This window comes from Schistocerca piceifrons, chromosome 1 (genome assembly GCF_021461385.2).
Source record: "Schistocerca piceifrons isolate TAMUIC-IGC-003096 chromosome 1, iqSchPice1.1, whole genome shotgun sequence".
Taxonomy (NCBI): Eukaryota; Metazoa; Arthropoda; class Insecta; order Orthoptera; family Acrididae; genus Schistocerca; species Schistocerca piceifrons.
In genome coordinates this window covers 558,435,140-558,454,821 of record NC_060138.1, presented here as the reverse complement: position 1 = coordinate 558,454,821, position 19,682 = coordinate 558,435,140, and positions in this window count along the sequence as shown.

Here is a 19,682-nt window from a genome sequence, read left to right as displayed (position 1 = left end):
AAGACACTTTTGTTCAAAGCAATGTGAAGGACAAATGGTGTTGACACATTCTTACTTTTAGATCTGTCGGTTGCTAGTACATTGTTTTATTAGTGTGAGCCAAAATGACAACAATATTAAAAAATTATTCAGCCAGTAAATGATCATAGAAAAGTTACAAGATAATAAAATAAAAAGTAGCAATGGAATTATAGACTCATAGCTTCATCTCCACCAATAAGGTATCAAGATTGCTTACTTAAACTATGGGTTTTAATTTTTGTACAGTTTAGCTTCTGTTATACCAAATCTAGTCAGGAACGACAGGTCATCTTTTAGATTTCCTTTCTTTCGCCACTGTGGAAACAAATATTAATCACCATCACTTCCCAGTATCTTTCCACGATACAGACTATACCTTACCATCACAAAGTTTTCCACATGATACTGCTCTGAATTGTCTTCTTGAACTACATTCATGCTGTTCTCTTTAGTAGTCGGTGTTGGTGGGCATCCTCGAGATGGTGAAGACTGGGGCTCATATTCCTCTTCAGTGTCTCTTCTTAGTGGGGAATCGAAGCTATAATCGGCATAGCTTATTATATCCGACGTTTCGTCTTCAGATTCCGACATTTCTGAATCATTTCCCTGACAATGTTTCCCCTTCCTCTTTTTTTAGTTGCAGCCCTTTTGTCAGCCTTCACTAAATTAGGCTAACTAATTGATATTTGCTTACTTTTTGCCAGTACATTTTTGGTAGGATTGTGTCAAGATACCTGTGAGTCTACTTTTCCTGCCATGGTTAGACAGTTTTCGTGGACCTGCTTTTGAAGAAGGGCAAATTTCTTCTGGTGTTACAATTCGGGACGATGATGGTGTGGTGTCACCGCTAGACACCACACTTGCTAGGTGGTAGCCTTTAAATCGACCGCGGTCCGTTAGTATACGTCGGACCCGCTAGTCGCCACTATCAGTGATTGCAGACCGAGCGTCGCCAAACGGCAGGTCTAGTCTTGACAGACTCCCTAGTACTCGCCCCAGTAGTACAGCCGACTTTGTTAGCGATGGTTCACTGACTACGCTCTCATTTGCCGAGACGACAGTTTTAGCATAGCCTTCAGCAACGTCATTTGCTACGACCTAGCAAGGCGCCATATTCAGTCACTATTGATATTGATATTGTGAATCATGTACCGTCAAGAGCGACTTCATCATTAATGGATTAAAGTGAAGTATCAAACTACTTCCGTCCGCTTTCTGAATTCTAATTGTCATGTTCCAGACCTCACGTCAGTATAGTCCTTAACTCTTCACGCCAGCCTGCGTGACCTAAAACGCGTGCATTTCGGCCTCCTCTAGTAACACGGTGTTGGCTCTTCTGCCAACACTACAAATGGTGTGCTTGGAGTAGATGCATCAGTGGAAGACGAGATGGAGGGACTATACTGAGGAGGCGAATCAGTTACAAATGTCATCATTCACAGTCTGGACTCAATCACCATCAGTGACAGATGATTGCAGAAAGCCGAATTCATGAAAGATGTCAGGACTGAAAGGGAAATTCCCGCTTACTCCAAGCCAACGGTGATATTGGATAGAGTTGTTGCCAACGGGAAATCTGTGTTCCCGATGCTAGGTATGTCATAAAGTGAAATCATTAGGCCTGGAGGATTACTCATCCAAGCATCACAAACATTACTGATATATTTTTTAAGTGTCCCAAATACACTCCGGTCCAAAGACTGCAATTTATGACAGCAATGTGGGGGAAATGATAGGACGACCAACCAACTTTCTTTCAATAAATCAAGTGCTTGAACAGACAAATGAGAGTCGTGGTGGTCAAGCAGTAGAAGTGTTGGGCGATCCTTCGAACTTCTAGAATAGCGAATGAAGTGCTGGTAGAACTTAATAATGTTAGTTTCTACCATCGACGTGATTGGTGACATCACTGTCAGAGCCAGCTGGGGCATCTCGAACAAAATGTAGTTTGTACGAGAGATATTCGGAAAGTAAGTTCCAATCGGTCAAGAAATGGAAAATCTAATAAAACTTTGCACATATGTGTTCGACAGTGTCTCTAATATCCATGTCGGTTCCATCACTTCGCTCTTTTCAGTTCTGAGCGCATGGTGAGCACATATAAATGCGTAGAAAATAGTGTCTCCCACAACGTATGAGGTCCTGGTGAGAGATTTCGCCTGACGTTATGCAGCCCACATTACAGACCTATCATACGATTCGTACTTCGTGAAAGTTGTCGGTCGCAATCTGCAGGGGCAATGAAAATGCTTCTGCAGCGTTTTCGATGGGAAGTGTTTGATCACCCACACTACAGCCGGTAATTGGCTCCCTCTGTGCTTCATCTCTGCTAACATTAACTACTGTCTACGAAGACAACATTTTCGCACAGACAACGAGCTATAGATGAGCGTCGAGGATTGATGACAAGCACGGGCGGCTGCCTTCTATGACGAGGATATTGGAAAGTTGGTGTAACTGTGCGACATATGTCCTAGCGGGAAGGTGGAGCCAGGTGTCGCAAATAAAACATTTCTCATTTTCACTGTAGTTGGCATTTCTCGACTGACCGGAACTTACTTTCTGGACAAGCCTTGTATTTTGCTGTAGGAAATATGAAGAATGGAAGGATTGTATTATCTCCAGCTGATAAACATGTTGCTAGCGTTACGAGACTGCTTCTTGCGGCAGAAATTATCCTTCCAGTTTGTTTCAAACCTTCCCATGCTACCACTCTGTCTCTTTTCTGTACAGTTGTGATCGCCGTTTCGTCCATATTCCATATATCTTCAGGTTGCAACTTTAGTTTATCCAAAATCCTTTTCAACAAACTGAAGAAATTGTTCTACATTAAGACTGGTGGCCCCGGCTAGGCTTGTGGTTTCCGTTGCTCAGATGGTTAAACTCTGATGCCTCAGAGTCAGCTGCTGCTATTTTCTATTTCTCCCAAGAAACTGATTCGTTAACTTCACTTTTGATGGTATACTGAAAAGCAAATTTTCTTACTTTCTTTGGGCTTAAGCCGAAATAAATATCTGAGACTTTCTTAAGGTATTCATATTCTCCTATTCAGGAGAGAAAACCTGTAACATAAACTATGAAGTGAGTTACCAGTTGCGAACCTAATATTTGACAGGTATTTGTAGCAGCTAGGTATAAGACCGTGGAGTTCAATAGGCCTACTGAGCAAAGTTTACATAACAATTTTTTAAAAAAAGTATGTGACTTTGCTGACATATACCTTCCTAGAAGTTTTATATGCACTTAGAAAATCAGGGACTTCATCAGTGGAAACATCACATTCTCTTGATTTTTGGCAATTCCTAGCTAAGCCCCGTACAGGGATGTTGAATTCTTCTGCTTCGGTAGCTAGGCTTTGTTGAGCACATATGGCATTCTTTACGTTCTGAGCAGTATGCTTTGCAAGTTCTGTCTTTCTCTTGTAATTCCTCATGGCAAACTTTCAACGGAATGTATCAGAAAGTGGATTAAAAACGTCAGCAAAACGTTTTACGAAGCCATTCAGTACTAGAATTCAATTATTATTGTATCCTCTATCCATCACAGTTGCATAAAATTCCGGGACATATTCTAGAGCTTCATGGAACACAAAAACCTAGAGCGAGAAAAATACTCACCCATCAGAAAAACAAGAAACACGAAGTCATTCATCCCTGGGAGTTCTCATCAGACTGAAACTACAATGGAAGGTAGAACATCGTTTGTGAGTTTGACCTTTGCGATATAGGCCAACTAACCCTGGTCTCCTCTACTGGTAAAATTCGATATATTTTTGAAGTAGATTTAGATTCTCCAAAAAATTTACTTTATTTGCATACAGATTTACCATTAGCTTCCGAAAATAAAATTGTGCCAGGAACTAAAGAAAGCAAACAGTTAACTACTCTAAATGGTAAACACAATTATGTAGTTCACTATAGTAATCTTACACAGTATCTGTCTCTGTGAATGAAATTAACATAAATACATAGTGCACTAAAAATTATACAGCGACATTGGATGAAGAAATACATAGATTTAAATACAGAAATGAGATGTAAAGCCAAAAACGATTCTGAAAAAGATTTCTATAAGTTAATGCCTAAGTCAGTGTTCAGAAAAACGACAGCAAATATTAGAGATAAAATGAATATAAAATCAGCGTCAAATGGAGAAAAGTGTGATAAACTTATAGCAAACAGTACAGCATAATTAATACTATTTGAAGTGAAAAACACGAAATATTCACAGATGAAATAAACAAGAACAGCTTTACTGTATGGTTAAATGATGATGGCGTCCTCTTGGGTAAAATATTCGGGAGGTAAAATAGCCCCCCATTCGGATCTCCGGGCGGGGACTACTCAAGAGAGCGTTGTTATCAAGAGAAAGAAAACTGGCGTTCTACGGATCGGAGCATGGAATGTCAGATCACTTAATCGAGCAGGTAGGTTAGAAAATTTAAAGAAGGAAATGGATAGGTTAAAGTTAGATATAGTGGGAATTAGTGAAGTTCGGTGGCAGGAGGAACAAGACTTTTGGTTATAAATACAAAATCAAATAGGGGTAATGCAGGAGTAGGTTTAATAGTGAATAAATAAAATAGGAGTGCGGGTAAGCTACTACAAACAGCATAGTGAACGCATTATTGTGGCCAAGATAGACACGAAGCCCACGTCTACTACAGTAGTACAAGTTTATATGCCAACTAGCTCTGCAGATGATGAGGAAACTGATGAAATGTATGATGAGATAAAAGAAATTATTCAGATAGTGAAGGGAGACGAAAATTTAATAGTCATGGGTGACTGGAATTCGAGTGTAGGAAAAGGGAGAGAAGGAAACACAGTAGGTAAATATGGATTGGGGATAAGAAATGAAAGAGGAAGCTGTCTGGTAGAATTCTGCACAGAGCTTAACTTAATCATAGCTAACACTTGGTTCAAGAATCATAAAAGAAGATTGTATACATGGAAGAATCCCGGAGATACTAAAAGGTATCAGATAGATTATATAATGGTAAGACAAAGATTTAGGAACCAGGTTTTAAATTGTAAGACATTTCCAGGGGCAGATGTGGACTCTGACCACAATCAATTGGTTGTGAACTGCAGATTAAAATTGAAGAAACTGCAATAAGGTGGGAGTTTAAAGAGATGGGACCTGGATAAACTGACTAAACCTGAGGTTGTACAGAGTTTCAGGGAGAGCATAAGGGAACTATTGACAGCAGTGGGGGAAAGAAGTACAGTAGAAGAAGAATGGGTAGCTCTGAGGGTTGAAGTAGTGAAGTAGTGAAGGCAGCAGAGGATCAAGTAGGTAAAGAGATGAGGTATGCTGGATATCCTTGGGTAACAGAAAAATATTGAATTTAATTGATGAAAGGAGGAAACATAAAAACGCAGTAAATGAAGCTGGCAAAAAGGAATACAAACGTCTCAAAAATGAGATCGACAGGGAGTGCAAAATGGCTAAGCAGGGATGGCTAGAGGACAAATGTAAGGATGTAGAGGCTTATCTCACTAGGGGTAAGATAGATACTGCCTACAGGAAAATTAAAGAGACCTATGGAGAAAAGAGGACCACTTGTATGAATATCAAGAGCTCAGATGGAAACCCAGATTCCGTAGAAATATTTGAACACGTGAGGCAATACTGACCTTACGACTTATCTTAGAAGAAAGATTAAGCAAAGGCAAACCTACGTTTCTAGCACTTGTAGACTTAGAGAAAGCTTTTGACAATGTTGACTGGAACACTCTCTTTCAAATTCTAAAGGTGGCAGGGGTAAAATACAGGGAGCGAAAGCCTATTTACAATTTGTACAGAATCCAGATGGCAGTTATAAGAGTCGAGGGATACGAAAGGAAGCAGTGGTTGGGAAGGGAGTGAGACAGGGTTGTAGCCTCTCCCCAATGTTATTCAATCTGTATATTGAGCAAGCAGTAAAGGAAACAAAAGAAAAATTCGGAGAAGGTATTAAAATCCATGGTGAAGAAATAAAAACTTTGAGGTTCGCCGATGACATTGTAATTCTGTCAGAGACAGCAAAGGACTTGGAAGAGCAGTTGAACGGAATGGACAGTGTCTTGAAAGGAGTATATAGAATGAACATCAACAAAAGCAAAACGAGGATAATGGAATGTAGTCGAATTAAGTCGGGTGATGGTGAGGGGATTAGATTAAGAAATGAGACACTTAAAGTAGTAAAGGAGTTTTGTTATTTGGGGAGCAAAATAACTGATGATGCTCGAAGTCGAGAAGATATAAAATGTAGACTGGCAATGGCAAGGAAAGCGTTTCTGAAGAAGAGAAATTTGTTACCATCGAGTATAGATTTAAGTGTCTGGAAGTTGTTTCTGAAAGAATTTGTACGGAGTGTAGCATGTATGGAAGTGAAACATGGACGATAAATAGTTAGGACAAGAAGAGAATAGAAGCTTTCGAAATGTGGTGCTACACAAGAATGCTGAAGATTAGATGGGTAGATCACATAACTAAGGAGGAGGTGTCGAATAGAATTGAGGAGAAGAGGAGTTTGTGGCACAACATGACAAGAAGAAGGGACCGGTTGGTAGAACATGTTCAGAGGCATCAAGGGATCACAAATTTAGCATTGGAGGGCAGCGTGGAGGGTAAAAATCGTAGAGGGAGACCAAGAGATGAATACACTAAGCAGATTCAGAAGGATGTAGGTTGCGGTAGGCACTGGGATATATGAAGGAACTTGCACAGGTTAGGGTGGCATGGAGAGCTGCAGCAAACCAGTCTCAGGACTGAAGACCACATGACATGACATGTGTTAAGATATACTATAAAATTAAAGTTGCATGTGAATGTGGTAGAACTGTAGTCAAGAAGGCATTAAACAGACGTGAAAAATTACCAGTTCACATTATTCTTATGGCAGCTCAAGATTAAAGAAATTGAATTATTTTGTATAAGGTATAGAAGATACAAAAATTTTATTTCTTTTTCACTTAGCATTTCTCCTTTATTATTTTCTTACACTCGCCTTTTGTATGAGAAAAATGTTTTTTTTAATAAAAAGAAACCCATGATTAAAAAAATATTCCTTTCGCTTTTATTCTAAGTAATTTCTTATAAAAATACAGTTGTTAAATGAAAGTAACTGAGTTGGAGATGAAATTTTTTGGCACTAGGAAGATAAAAGTGCAGGATCTGGGTAACTTTTTTAAAGGTAACGAGAGAGCGAGTGAAACAAGCGAACGAGTTAACTTTACAAAAAGGGAACCAGAACTTGCACTTGGATCCTCCTCTTGTCGGAGGTCTCGCGTTGCCATGTAGAAAGAAAATATCGTTTGCACTTTTGTGGTGACGAACATACCGAAGTCTCTTCTTAAGTTTCTGGAGGTCAGTACAATGCAGTTCAGAGTTGATCGTTATGCCACGATGGAGCACATCAAATAATATAGCCCCTTCAGAGTCCCAGAAGACAGTTGACATGACTTAACCGCCGACGGTGCGGCTTCAAAATTTTTGTTCGGACGACAGGTGGTATTGCGCCTTTCCATGGATTACTGTTCTGTTTCCGGCTGGAAGTGATAAACCCGTGCTACACCGTCTGTGACGATGTTCAACAAAAATTTGCACGATCAGCCTCATAAGGCGCAAGCAGTTTAACACAGACGAAATTTTGCCGCTCTTTATGGTATTCTGTGAAGCCGCTAGATACCCTTCGGGCACAAAACGTCGAGTACCCCAACTGGAAAAAGCGTGTGACAGCACTACCAACAGAGACGTCCAGTTGCGGTGCGAGGTGTCTGACTGTGATCCGTCGATCACCACCAATAAGGATGTCTGTACGTTGCAACTTGCAGGAGTCACAACTGTGTGCGGCCTGCCAGTACGCAGGAGATCAGACAGGTGTGTATGACCTTGTCGTGATGATGACAGACGCCTCGCCCAAGAACTCATCGTGCTTTTGTTCACTGGCAGGACTCTTTAGACATTTTACAAGCGCCCATGGATATCTGTTTTTCTCTGGTTTTCCGCGAAAAGAAACTCAGTGACAGGTCCCTGCTTGGAATGCACCTCCACTGCGGATGTCATTTTGAAGGCTACGTATAGCGGCATCAGGTATCGGAACTTTATGAAACGAAAGGGGATGTAGCGGGAACATTTCATGAGGTCCGAAAATAAATTTAGAATTTTTTCTTCCGGAACTGGCCGAGAAATAATGTGTTTCACTACTTTCCCAATCCTCCTAATATGTACATTTTCTCTGTTGTGGATATTAATCGTTATTATCTCTTCAGGTACATCCAGCATGACAGAAGCACATTGCTCGCAGCGACGTCTGGCCGGCTGTAACCACGCGTTTAAGCTATCACCACTCAAACGCTCGCACGGCGTAGCATTTTCTCCGTAAACCGATGAGTGGTTTGGCTGAGGCTGACTCGACCGGACAGGAGAGCAGGGAGTAGGGTGCCAGGTAACTGACGCCCCGCGTCGGGTGCAGCCGTGCCTTGTAGACACGGGGCATTTCCGGCTGAGCCACTTCTGCCGGCAGACCACTGTGCCGTTGCGTGGGTGGCCGGCCTCCGCTGCTGATGTCAGCGGCCACCCTGCGTTCGGCAGGCCGGCCAGCTAGCTGGTAGCTGGTCGATAGCGGCCCAGCTCTCTCTGGCCGAAGCCGGCGGTGGCGACGCTGGAGTTCCGCCAAGTGGGACGCTGCCGATACGTCCGGCCGAGGCTAGGCGCGGCGGGGCAGGGTAGGGTGGCGTGGTCCCCTGGGACCGCTCCGCTGGTTGCCACCCAGCGGCTGCCGCCGGAGTAAGTGTATCGAAGAGGTATACACACAAGGGACATCGTCACTGATTGCCGAGTGTATCACGGTAGAGAGCACGCAACTATAGAAGCAAATCTTTGCGGCATACACAGGTCTGCAAAGGACCTCTTTGCAAGCTGACTGTGGACGTGTGGTCAAGAAGTTCAGCATCAAATATTGACCCAGTTAACGCGCAACTACACCTAGAATGTCTTTGAGATCACGCAGAACATTTTCATATTAAGAAGGTATCTTCTCAGAGACGTTAACTGAACATAACAGGAGTCGTTTGGTATGGTGTATTTGGTATTTAACGACAGCCATTCCCGTTAACTTGTAACAAACACAGCGAGGGTGTCACGGACTAACGGCATTCACTGGTATTATTTTATTGTTAGCTCCGCATAAGTGATCCCCGTGTGCTCGTATAGGTGGTTTTGGGTTTGTGTAGTGTTAGAACGGATGTTTCCTTGCTTGGTACTTCATTGTGTTAGTTTGAAGAATTTTAACTGCATTATGGTATAGTCTTACCAGGCAGATGACGAGTGAATTAGATGTCACTATTGTTTGCAACACAAATAAGGAAGTACAACAGAGGAGAAGAGAACTACTGAGTCAGTTATCTTTCGCGCTGTTGTAAGAGTCTTCAGCAAAGGGCAGTGCCAAAGACTTTGCCATAAAAGAAAACTGAGAGAGTGGAGACCTTTATGGTGCGAAAAGCTTAGAAGTGCAGTAAACTAAACTGCTATTTAACTAGGACAGTGTATGGACTCAAAAAAAAAAAAAAAAAAAAAAAAAAAAAAAAAAAAAAAAAAAAAAAAAAAAACAGGATATGTTTATACAAACCGCAAGAAGTAAATATGCCTCGATTATATATGGGATGGACACTGTAGAGTGCTGAGAGACCAGTTGCGTATACTGCCGTTGAGATTCCAGGAACGTGCCCCCGGGATAATTCGGTATATCCATTATGGATAACGAACGGCGACTATGATTTAAACTGACGTATTATTTGGTATAAATATGTAAACAGTCTTTTTTTTACTTTGGTACAACTTTTTTCTGTACCAAGATTACAAGCCACTGTAGGTACACCATCAGAAAGAGGTGATACAGGAACACTACATGAACCATGTGCTGCTAGACGCTGCGGTCATGTTGCTCTCGAAAAAGACGAAAATTTAGTTACTTGCAACTAAAGTTTTTGAAACGAAAAGGTTGTTACGTTATGGGTACTTGGCAGTACAGGGCCTCGTGATGTCCATGAGCATAAACGTTCTGATAATGTACATTTTGTAGGTTATACACACATATACACACTATATAGCTACTCTTGGTATTACACTTATTCATACTGAAGACACACAAAATGATAGAACATAGGATAACAGAACAGATTTGCTACGGACTCCATGAAACAGAGCTAACAACCTTTTCGTTTCAGAAACTTTTCGTCTCCAGTAAAACAGCGCGCATGGTGTCCCGATCGGCGAGAAGCAATAACTAGAGTAAGTGAAGAAGAGACCAAAATGAGGGGTCCAAAATAACTATAGAAGGAAGGAAACATAGACATTGTTCTATAGTTTTGTCACAGTGTTATAACTAGTTCGGAGTCCGGCCCCGGTAGCTGAGTGGTCAACGTGACGGAATGTCAATCCTAAGGTCCCGGGTTCGATTCCCGGCTGGGTCGGAGTTTTTCTCCGCTCAGTGACCGGGTGTTGTGTTGTCCTAATCATCTTTATTTCATCGCTATCGACGCGCATGTCGCCGAAGTGGCGTCAACTCTAAAGACCTGCACCAGGCGAATGGTCTACCCGACGGGAGGCCCTAGCCACACGACATTAACTAGTTCGGAAATCTACGCAACGTCCTAAAAATGCTTTGTGAATAAATAAAACTAGCGACGTTCGTATCCGTAAGAATAAATCGTTAACAACCTAGTACTGTAAGTGGCTACGGACTTAGAACTACACTACTGGCCATTAAAATTAATACGCCAAGAAGAAATGCAGATGATAAACGAGTATTCATTGGACAAGTATATTATACTAGAACTGACATGTGATTACATTTTCACGCAATTTGGGTGCATAGATCCTGAGAAATCAGTACCCAGAACAACCACCTCTGGCCGTAATAACGGCCTTGATACGCCTAGGCATTGAGTCAAACAGAGCTTGGATGGCGTGTACAGACAGCTACATCTGCCCATGCAGCTTCAACACGATACCACAGTTCATCAAGAGTAGTGACTGGCGTATTGTGACGAGCCAGCTGCTCGGCCACCATTGACCAGACGTTTTCAATTGATGAGAGATCTGGAGGATGTACTGGCCAGGGCACCAGTCGAACATTTTCTGTAGCCAGAAAGCCCCGTACAGGACCTGCAACATGTGGTCGTGAATTATCCTGCTGTAACGTAGGGACTAGCAGGAATCGAATGAAGGGTAGAGCCACGGGTCGTAACACATCTGAAATGTAACGTACACTATTAAAAGTGCCGTCAATGCGAACATGAGGTGACCGAGATATGTAACCAATGGCACCACATACCATCACACCGGGTGATACGCCAGAATGGCGATGACGAATACACGCTTCCAATGTGCGTTCACCACGATGTCGCCAAACACGGATGCGACCATCATGATGCTGTAAACAGAATCTGGATTCATCCGAAAAAATGTCGTTTTGCTATTAGTGCACCCAGGTTCGTCATTGAGTACTCCATTGCAGGCTCTCCTGTCTGTGATGTAGCGTCAAGAGGAACCGCAACCATGGTCTCCGAGCTAATAGTACTTGCTGCTTCAAACGTCTTCGAGCTGTTCGTGCAGATGGTTGGCTCAGGGATCGAGACGTGGCTGCACGAACTGCAATGCGGATAAGATGCCTGTCATCTCGACTGCTAGTGATACGAGGCCGTTGGGATCCAGCACGGCGTTCCGCATTACCCTTCTGATCCCACCGATTCCATAGTCTGCTAACAGTCATTGGATCTCGACCGACGCGAGCAGCAATGTCGCGATACGATAAACCGCAATCGCGATAGGCTACAATCCGACCTTTATCAAAGTCGGAAACGTGATGGTACGCATTTCTGCTCCTTACAAAAGGCATCACAACAATGTTTCACCAGGCAACGCCGGTCAACTGCTGTTTGTGTATGAGAACTCGATTGGAAACTTTCCTTATTTCAGCACGTCGTAGGTGTCGCCACCGGCGCCAACCTTGTGTGAAGGCTCTGAAAAGCTAATCATTTGCATATCACAGCGTTTTCTTCTTGTCGGTTAAATTTCACGTCTGTAGCCTGTAGCATCTTCGTGGTGTAGCAGTTTTAATGGCGAATAGTGTAAAAATGCTTTTAACTTTACGTGACTAACTAATCATGATCAGCTTACGAAGAAACCTGACTAAAAAAGATAAAAAGTTAGCTATATATAACGAATTTACCGAACAGTAAATCTTACAAACTATATCTAAATATGACCATTGACCACATATGTGACAGAAATAAAGTCTTCTCGGTTGACGCCTCATGGAGCTACTTTCGTGTCGATGATAATGACAACACGACACCCACTCCCTGAGCAGAGAAAAATCTGCGACCCTGTTGGGATTCGAACTCCACCCTTCTCCAGAGTAGTCAAACGCCCTGACCACTCAGCTACGAACGGTGGACTCTATGCACCTAACTAACAGTACATGACCAAGCTGTAGTGTGTAAACAACTACTAACGAATTGCTGTCTGTAAATAACAAATTAGTGGCGATAGGAGTATAGCTGCTTACTGCCAATTGTTGAAATTAGCGCACTGATTGTAGCCTACTGACTGCAACTTGCAGACTTTAGCTGAAAACATGCAATTGTAGTAGCGGCTGTAACACACGATATTGCACTGTTCTTCCAAAGAAAGTTAACACGTTCATACAAGGAACCGTCTGCACCCAGGGAATCTACAGACAGTAAGAGACTACAATCATAAGACACCAATAATAAGAAAGACGCAGGAAAGAGGTGCGGATTTTCGGTATTCGGCGGGGTCGAATGGAAGAGAGAAAGAGAAGTGAGATTTCATACAAAAAACCGTGTGAGCAAAACATAATATGTGCTGGGTTCAAGGGGGAGGGGTGAGGGGTGGGAGAAGAGTGATACGGTGGTATACCGGCTGGGAAAGTGTTGGCGACAGGAGACGGAGGGTGAAGGTGGAAGAGAGAGATGAAGGAGATGTGAGTGATAGAAACAAGTGAAGAAAATTGGTTTAGCTAAATTTTTACAGCTAATAACATGTAGCAAACACGGAAACAGGTTGCTGTATGATTATATTAACTTTCTGCAAACTGTTGAAAATAGTATACTAATTGCAACTTAATGAGTGTAACCTCTCGATTATAACAGTAACCGAACAATTTTGGCACTAATTGTGGCCTACTAATTAATTACATTCTACCTGCGAAGGTCGATAAGTACATATATGTAACTATCTTTAAGAGAGGAAGTCAGTTGTGTATCATGAACTGATAAGAAAGCACTGCAATCGTAGCAGAGTAAATGTGAGACACGAGGGAGGAGGGGAGGGGGGAGGCAGTTGTGAGGTTAAAACTAAGAAAAAATTTTTTGGCCGTTGTTGGTAAGTTCCTATGGGCCAAACTGCTGAGGCCATCGAATGTTGACATGTGTGTAAATTCCTAAGGGACCAAACTGCTGAGGTCATCGGTCCCTAGACTTAAACACTACTTAAACTAACTTAATCTAAGAACAACACACACACCCATGCCCGAGGGAGGACTCGAACCTCCGACGAGGGAAGCCACACGAACCATGGCAAGGCGCCTGAGACCTCGCGGTTAAAACTAAGGAAACACTTTTTATGTGCACTTACACTTTCGCCTAATACAGTTACGTAAGTTTATGTTTTGTTATTTTGTCGTAGCCTCACAGTAAACCTGAGACCGACCTCAGGACATGCGTATCAGTAGCTGATTAGCTCTAGTTCGGGCATGACGGCTGCACTTGTTGTTTGGTCTCCTTATACCATTTTTGTATAGCCACTATGATCCACATGTCAGCATGTAGGAGCGGTTTTCGGATTACTGGTTACATTGGTGTATTTATATTTTTCATGATTTTTTGAGAACCGCAGCAATATGTTGCATACATAGTATTTTTGACGCTCGCAAATAATGCGATACTTACACGTATGTATCATTTTTTCCTAATTTTCAATTTTTTTAATCTTTTCGTTGTAAAATTTTAATATTCTGAACTATCTTTTACATTATTGTGGTATATTTTTCAGTACATCCTTAAAGAAGGAGGGCATTAAGTGCCTAGAAGAACTAGTGTAAAAAATTTCTTTAGTGCAACTGATTGCTAATTATTTCATCAAAAAGCAATTCTGTTAACATATTTCCCAGTACTCTTGTAATCTTCAGAATACTCTTGAATATAGCTATGTCTCTAGCTAATGGATACATCTACTGCCTTCCCCACCTTACTCACCCTGTTGTTTATACGATGCTCTGTGTTAGGTCCTCACCGGCGAAGGCCCTATGATTACGAGAGCAGATTCTTCCTAATCCGCCGCCCACATTTTACTGACAGAAAAGTAGCAATAAAAATAGCTGTTATTAATGTCAGATAACTGCACTAGAGAGTACCAGGCTGAGAATTTGGGTCGGGGGGAAGCGTGCTCAGATGTCCAAGGCGGTTAAGGCATCCGCTCGCCTAAAGCGAGAAATCAAGGTGTGAGTCCCGGTCCGGCACAAATTCTCACCTGTTTGCATCGACAGATTTCAATGCCCAAACACGGGTTACGCCATGAAACACCTTTGAACGATCAATCATACCGCCACTTGATCGATCAAGGCGTCTGCTCTTTCGGACCCGTCGGAAGAGACATCGCATATAAGTGACTGATTCGTTTGCTGCTACGTTGTGATTGAACTTCATGTAAAGTGCCGGCTAAGTTCCGCGGCTGGCACTGTGAGGTCAGCTGGAGCTTTAGCTTTCCCTATACAAAGTGAACATAGGTTTTGCCATTAGACAGCCAATTTGTGTCAGTTCGAGGTTAACCTGTAAGGATGCCAGAGATCAGCTTTTCTCATAGGGTGACAATCATTTTTGGGAAGAATATTTCTCATTTTGTCAACGAATCTTGTTGGTACAGCCATGTATTTCATCATTTATTTTCGGGAAACAAACGGAAATCATTCTCCAAATGATATTTCTCTTGCACCTCAGTGGGAAATTCTGAAATTTCGATACGTTTTAAGTCTTTATAACACGTAGTCAGTTGTGGTTTCTTGGACACTGTGTTGAGCGTGTCACAAAAATTTTAAATTACCCAGATATTCCCGGCGCAGCTTTTTGAGAGGTAAGAATTACCACCCTTGGAGATTTCGTTGTAAATATGAGACGTTAACTATTGGTAGTACGATGGGTGGCGCAAGACTAATGTAGTGTCACATATGTAGAAGAAGAAACCAGAGGGGTTCTTGTGTAGGAAATTCAGTTTAATGTCATCTGCAACAACTTAGACTTATCCACCCATTTGAGACTTAACAGGCATACCCGCCTACTTTCAGCAGTTTATAGAAGACAGGCTACAGGCACTTCCTTATATGGACTTACATCTCTATGAACATATATTGATATTGGTTATCTTCACTATAATTTGATGTGCACAGTGCAGTGAGTAATATATCAGAGTGTTTGGATGCCCCTGCTACTGCCCCTCGCTCCATTCCTCTCGTCTGTTACACTTTTACATGTGTTGTGTCTTACAAAGACACGTCCATGGGTAAGTGACAGTCAAATTAAAAGGTTACAGATGGAAAAAAGTAAGTAAAATATTTCTTAATTCAAAAGTAATCTCAGTAATTGTCAGTACCTTTACCTCTCTATGAGACAAGAAGTATACGTTTTCGTGGATAATTGTTTGAGGTTTGCCTACGGAATTTCGATTGTACACAGGCGTGCAGCTCACAGTGGTATAGATGTATTAGTAGTTATGACGATTACTTTTGAAATAATAAACGGCTTACTTACTTTTTTCCATCTCCCTCGTTTTTATTTGACAGCTCCTTATAGGTTAAGGGAACTGGTGTGAATGCTTGGCTCGACACAAGCACCCAATACAATCATTACATGGATATCTGTTCTTTGATATATTTGGCAGAACTCGTCGTCATGAGCTAGCAGCGACTGGAGAGTGGTGTGTGTATGTGTGTGTGTGTGTGTGTGTGTGTGTGTGTGTGTGTATGTGCGTGTGTGCGTGTGTGCGTGTGTGCGTGTGTGTGTGTGTGTGTGTGTGTGTGTGTGTCATGTGATGTGGTGCATTTTGGTAAAGTGTGCGTGAGGATACTACTGGTTGATTAGAAATCCGTCTCTGGGCTAACACCCGCCTTCACAAGCCATGAGGAATGCACTGTTCTGTGTTTGTTGGGTGGTCTGGTGGAGGGGGAAGCAGACCAGGTGGGTGCAGTAACCAAGAGATGTGTCTGCAACGTCTGTAAACTCTCAAGTGGTGGAAGTCAGTTAATACAAGTTAGATTATGACTATGTTCGATACTAGGAATATAAACATACAGGAAGAGGAACTTGAAGAAGTCATAGCTCCTAAAGGAGCTTTCGATTTCATTTCCCTTACTAACGGATCTTTCGCCATCATCTGTCATCACCGTTATATTCTCCTCATCTTTCCACACTGTACGGCGCCATCGGGATTTACTATTTGGTAATCCAGCACTATTAAAATATGACTGCTGTCACGTTCGTTACCACAGACTTTTAAAGACACTCTAAAATTATATTTCAATTTTACTTGCACAAAGTGATAACTTTGGAAAGAAAACTTTAACGATAATTTCAATGTTGACACAGGTTCGCTGATGATGTAATGTACTGTAGCAGTGAATCACACATTAAGCTAGCGTCGTAATAAGTATTAACACACTCACACAGCCACACATGCAAACTATACTACTTATCAAGTAGTAACCAACGTTGATATTAAAACAGATGAATACTATGTAGCTATTAAATGTATTAGTTTACGACAGTGCATTTGTGAAGCAGCTTCATATTTCATTACCAAACTTCGATATAACTTTATGATTATGTTTTGTAAAATAATTAACTGATGAAGCAAGTTATCACATTGCAAACTGTGAATAAAAAGCTACACAGAGAAACTGTGTTTTACAAAAATGTAGGACCAGCCACAGACTACTAGTCCATCTTGCCTCAATGAATAAAGTATGCCTAACCAGTATAGCTCTGTTAAAGGACTACTAAAATGTTTTACAAACATTAATTTCCTTTTGTTGCACATTCTACAGGTTCTGTGTTGTTTATCTTGTGATAAAAGTGATGCCAAAATAGTTATATCTACAATTAGTAGTTTGCTCAGAATAAAATGGGAGATGATTATAGATCCAATTCACTACGCTGCCAACATATGGCTTTACCTATTACTTTTACGGAACATTGGTGGATAATGATGACTCAAACTGAATCATAAACTGAAATTAAAAATTATGTGATTAAAAATAATGAGGGGTTTTTAGTTTCCAAATGTGTATCTTAACATACCTGAATGTCAGTAATTAACGTTGTCGTTGCAACACGTTGTGCGGCCATATCTCAAAGCAACAATGCTCAAAATATTTAATATTTCAGATGCGCAAAACTAGCTCGGATTGGACAACGAAATAGCTGTGTCATTTAGAATGGAACCTTAAGAGAATTCCTACTGAGTGATTTCGGAAAAATCACGAAAAATCGATGTTGGCACTGTGTTACTTCCAAATGCGAGTCCTGGTTTACCTTGCTCGAGGTGTGCACTAGTGAAATGTTTATCCAGGAACCACTGGCTGTTATGACTTCAGAATCACGCGTGTTGTCGAATCAGAGCAATTCCGGTTAGCACAGTAATTTTAACAGTCCTTAATAGAATTTCAACATCTCTTCCCATATCCCAATTTTCACTGTTGCAGTTTACTTTATGACGGTTCGGCAGGGAGCGAATAGCCGTTGTAAATAGTCTTAAATTGTTAATCTGTGTTAAGAAGAAAACGTCACAGCAGTACCACGAAATACGTCGACTTTATTATCAGGGACTTAACACAGTAATAAAGATGAGTAAGTAGCTAAAATTACCATACGAAATGTTTGTTGTAGGAACCTGCGTGGTTAATGACGAGAAAATTTATGTATTAGTCTAGACCAAGGAGAATCTTCTTCGTAATCGCTCGAGGCATCTTTAAGAGGCTGCCCGTGCACATCGTGACCTGGGAGGCAGCCAGCTTTAGACCACACCGCGTCACGTACGTCACGCCACGTCTCCGGACGCCGTGCTCTCGCTCTGCTCTGCGACGGGCGGCGGACGTGCATCGACCCCTGGGGCATTTAAAATTCTAATGTCAGATTTATTATACCGTTTTTACGACTATTGCCCATCTGGGTCGCCTGTGCGCCGCCGCGATGGCGCACGGTTAACCGGAATACTTTATTTCTGCTGCGTCTGCGCCGCCCCAACTTGCTAGGTCAGCACCTCAAGAAGCTCTACTGAGTCCATTTGCGTACACGAAAAGCATCATGCGCAGAAATGAACTTTATTCTCAGCAAATTTTTTATTAATCACTATCGCTTTGGACCAGTGTTTGTTGACATCCACACCTTTTGTTTCACTTGCGCCAATGCTACAAAGAGGTGATACTTTCACAAAAAGGGGTATCTAGCCGTCACGTAGAACATACCTCATTTTAACGGCAATGGTAACCTGTCCGGCCCAGTGGACGTTTATCTGTTGATCGTTTGTTTTAGATTCTTTCTTATCCGATAGTTATTTATCTCGATATCAGCTGTTCTGACCTTCGTATGATGCTTTAAAGGAGGTACTAAAGGGCAATCTTCCTCTGTGAAACAGTTTTGGTTGAAGACGTTTAGTATTTCGGTCTTAACTAAGTCACCCTTATCCATTATGGTCACGGAGTGTCTGGACATATGGCTACGATCCGTTTACTAATTTAAGGTAAGACCAAAACTTCTTAGGGTTTTCTATGAAGTCCGTAGAAGGACTTTTAATTTAGAATTTGTTGAACGCTTCTTCTATGGTCATTCTCATGCTAATTTTGGCTACGTTTTTATTAGCTGTGAGGCTGTGGCTACGGTTAAATTTGCAGTGAAGTTCTCCTTGCTCCAGCAGCAGTTTTTTTAACACGGCTGTCGGGCCACGCCATGTTTTTTCCATCCCTCACAACTTTGCTCTCTGAAACGCCTGGTTAAATCCGCAAGACAGTACAGGTAGTTGGAATTGTGGAAAGGGGCAAAAAATGAGATGCTGTCAGTTACTCTCGAATACATATAACGTTATTTAGTTGCCCAAATATTACAGCGCAAATTCCCAACCTTAACTATCGACTGAATATGTCACACAATCTTATGGTTTAAGAGTATGACCTCTTTAATTTTAGAACGGCTCAAGTCCGATGATTTAAAACACAACTACAATAAATTCACGAATGTCAGAAAGTGCAAGGTTTTATGCTTAAATAATATTTCAAATGAGGATGAACGCAAAAACAGTTTAAGACTTGACAAGTACGGAATTTTAATTTTAATACGTCTGAAGACCCATGATTGAAAATTACAACTACAATAAATTTTCGAAAGGCAGAAGGCCCAAGTTTCATCCAGAAAAAAATACATTAAATGAGGCTGAAAGCCCAAACAATTAAAGACTTAGCCAGAAAGGAATTTTAATTTTAAGACGGCTGAACGCTCATGATTGAAAAACATAACTACAATAAATTTTCAAAATTTTAAATGAGGCTAAAGGCCCTAACAATCTAAGACTCAGCAAGTAAGGAATTTTCAATTTTAAAACAG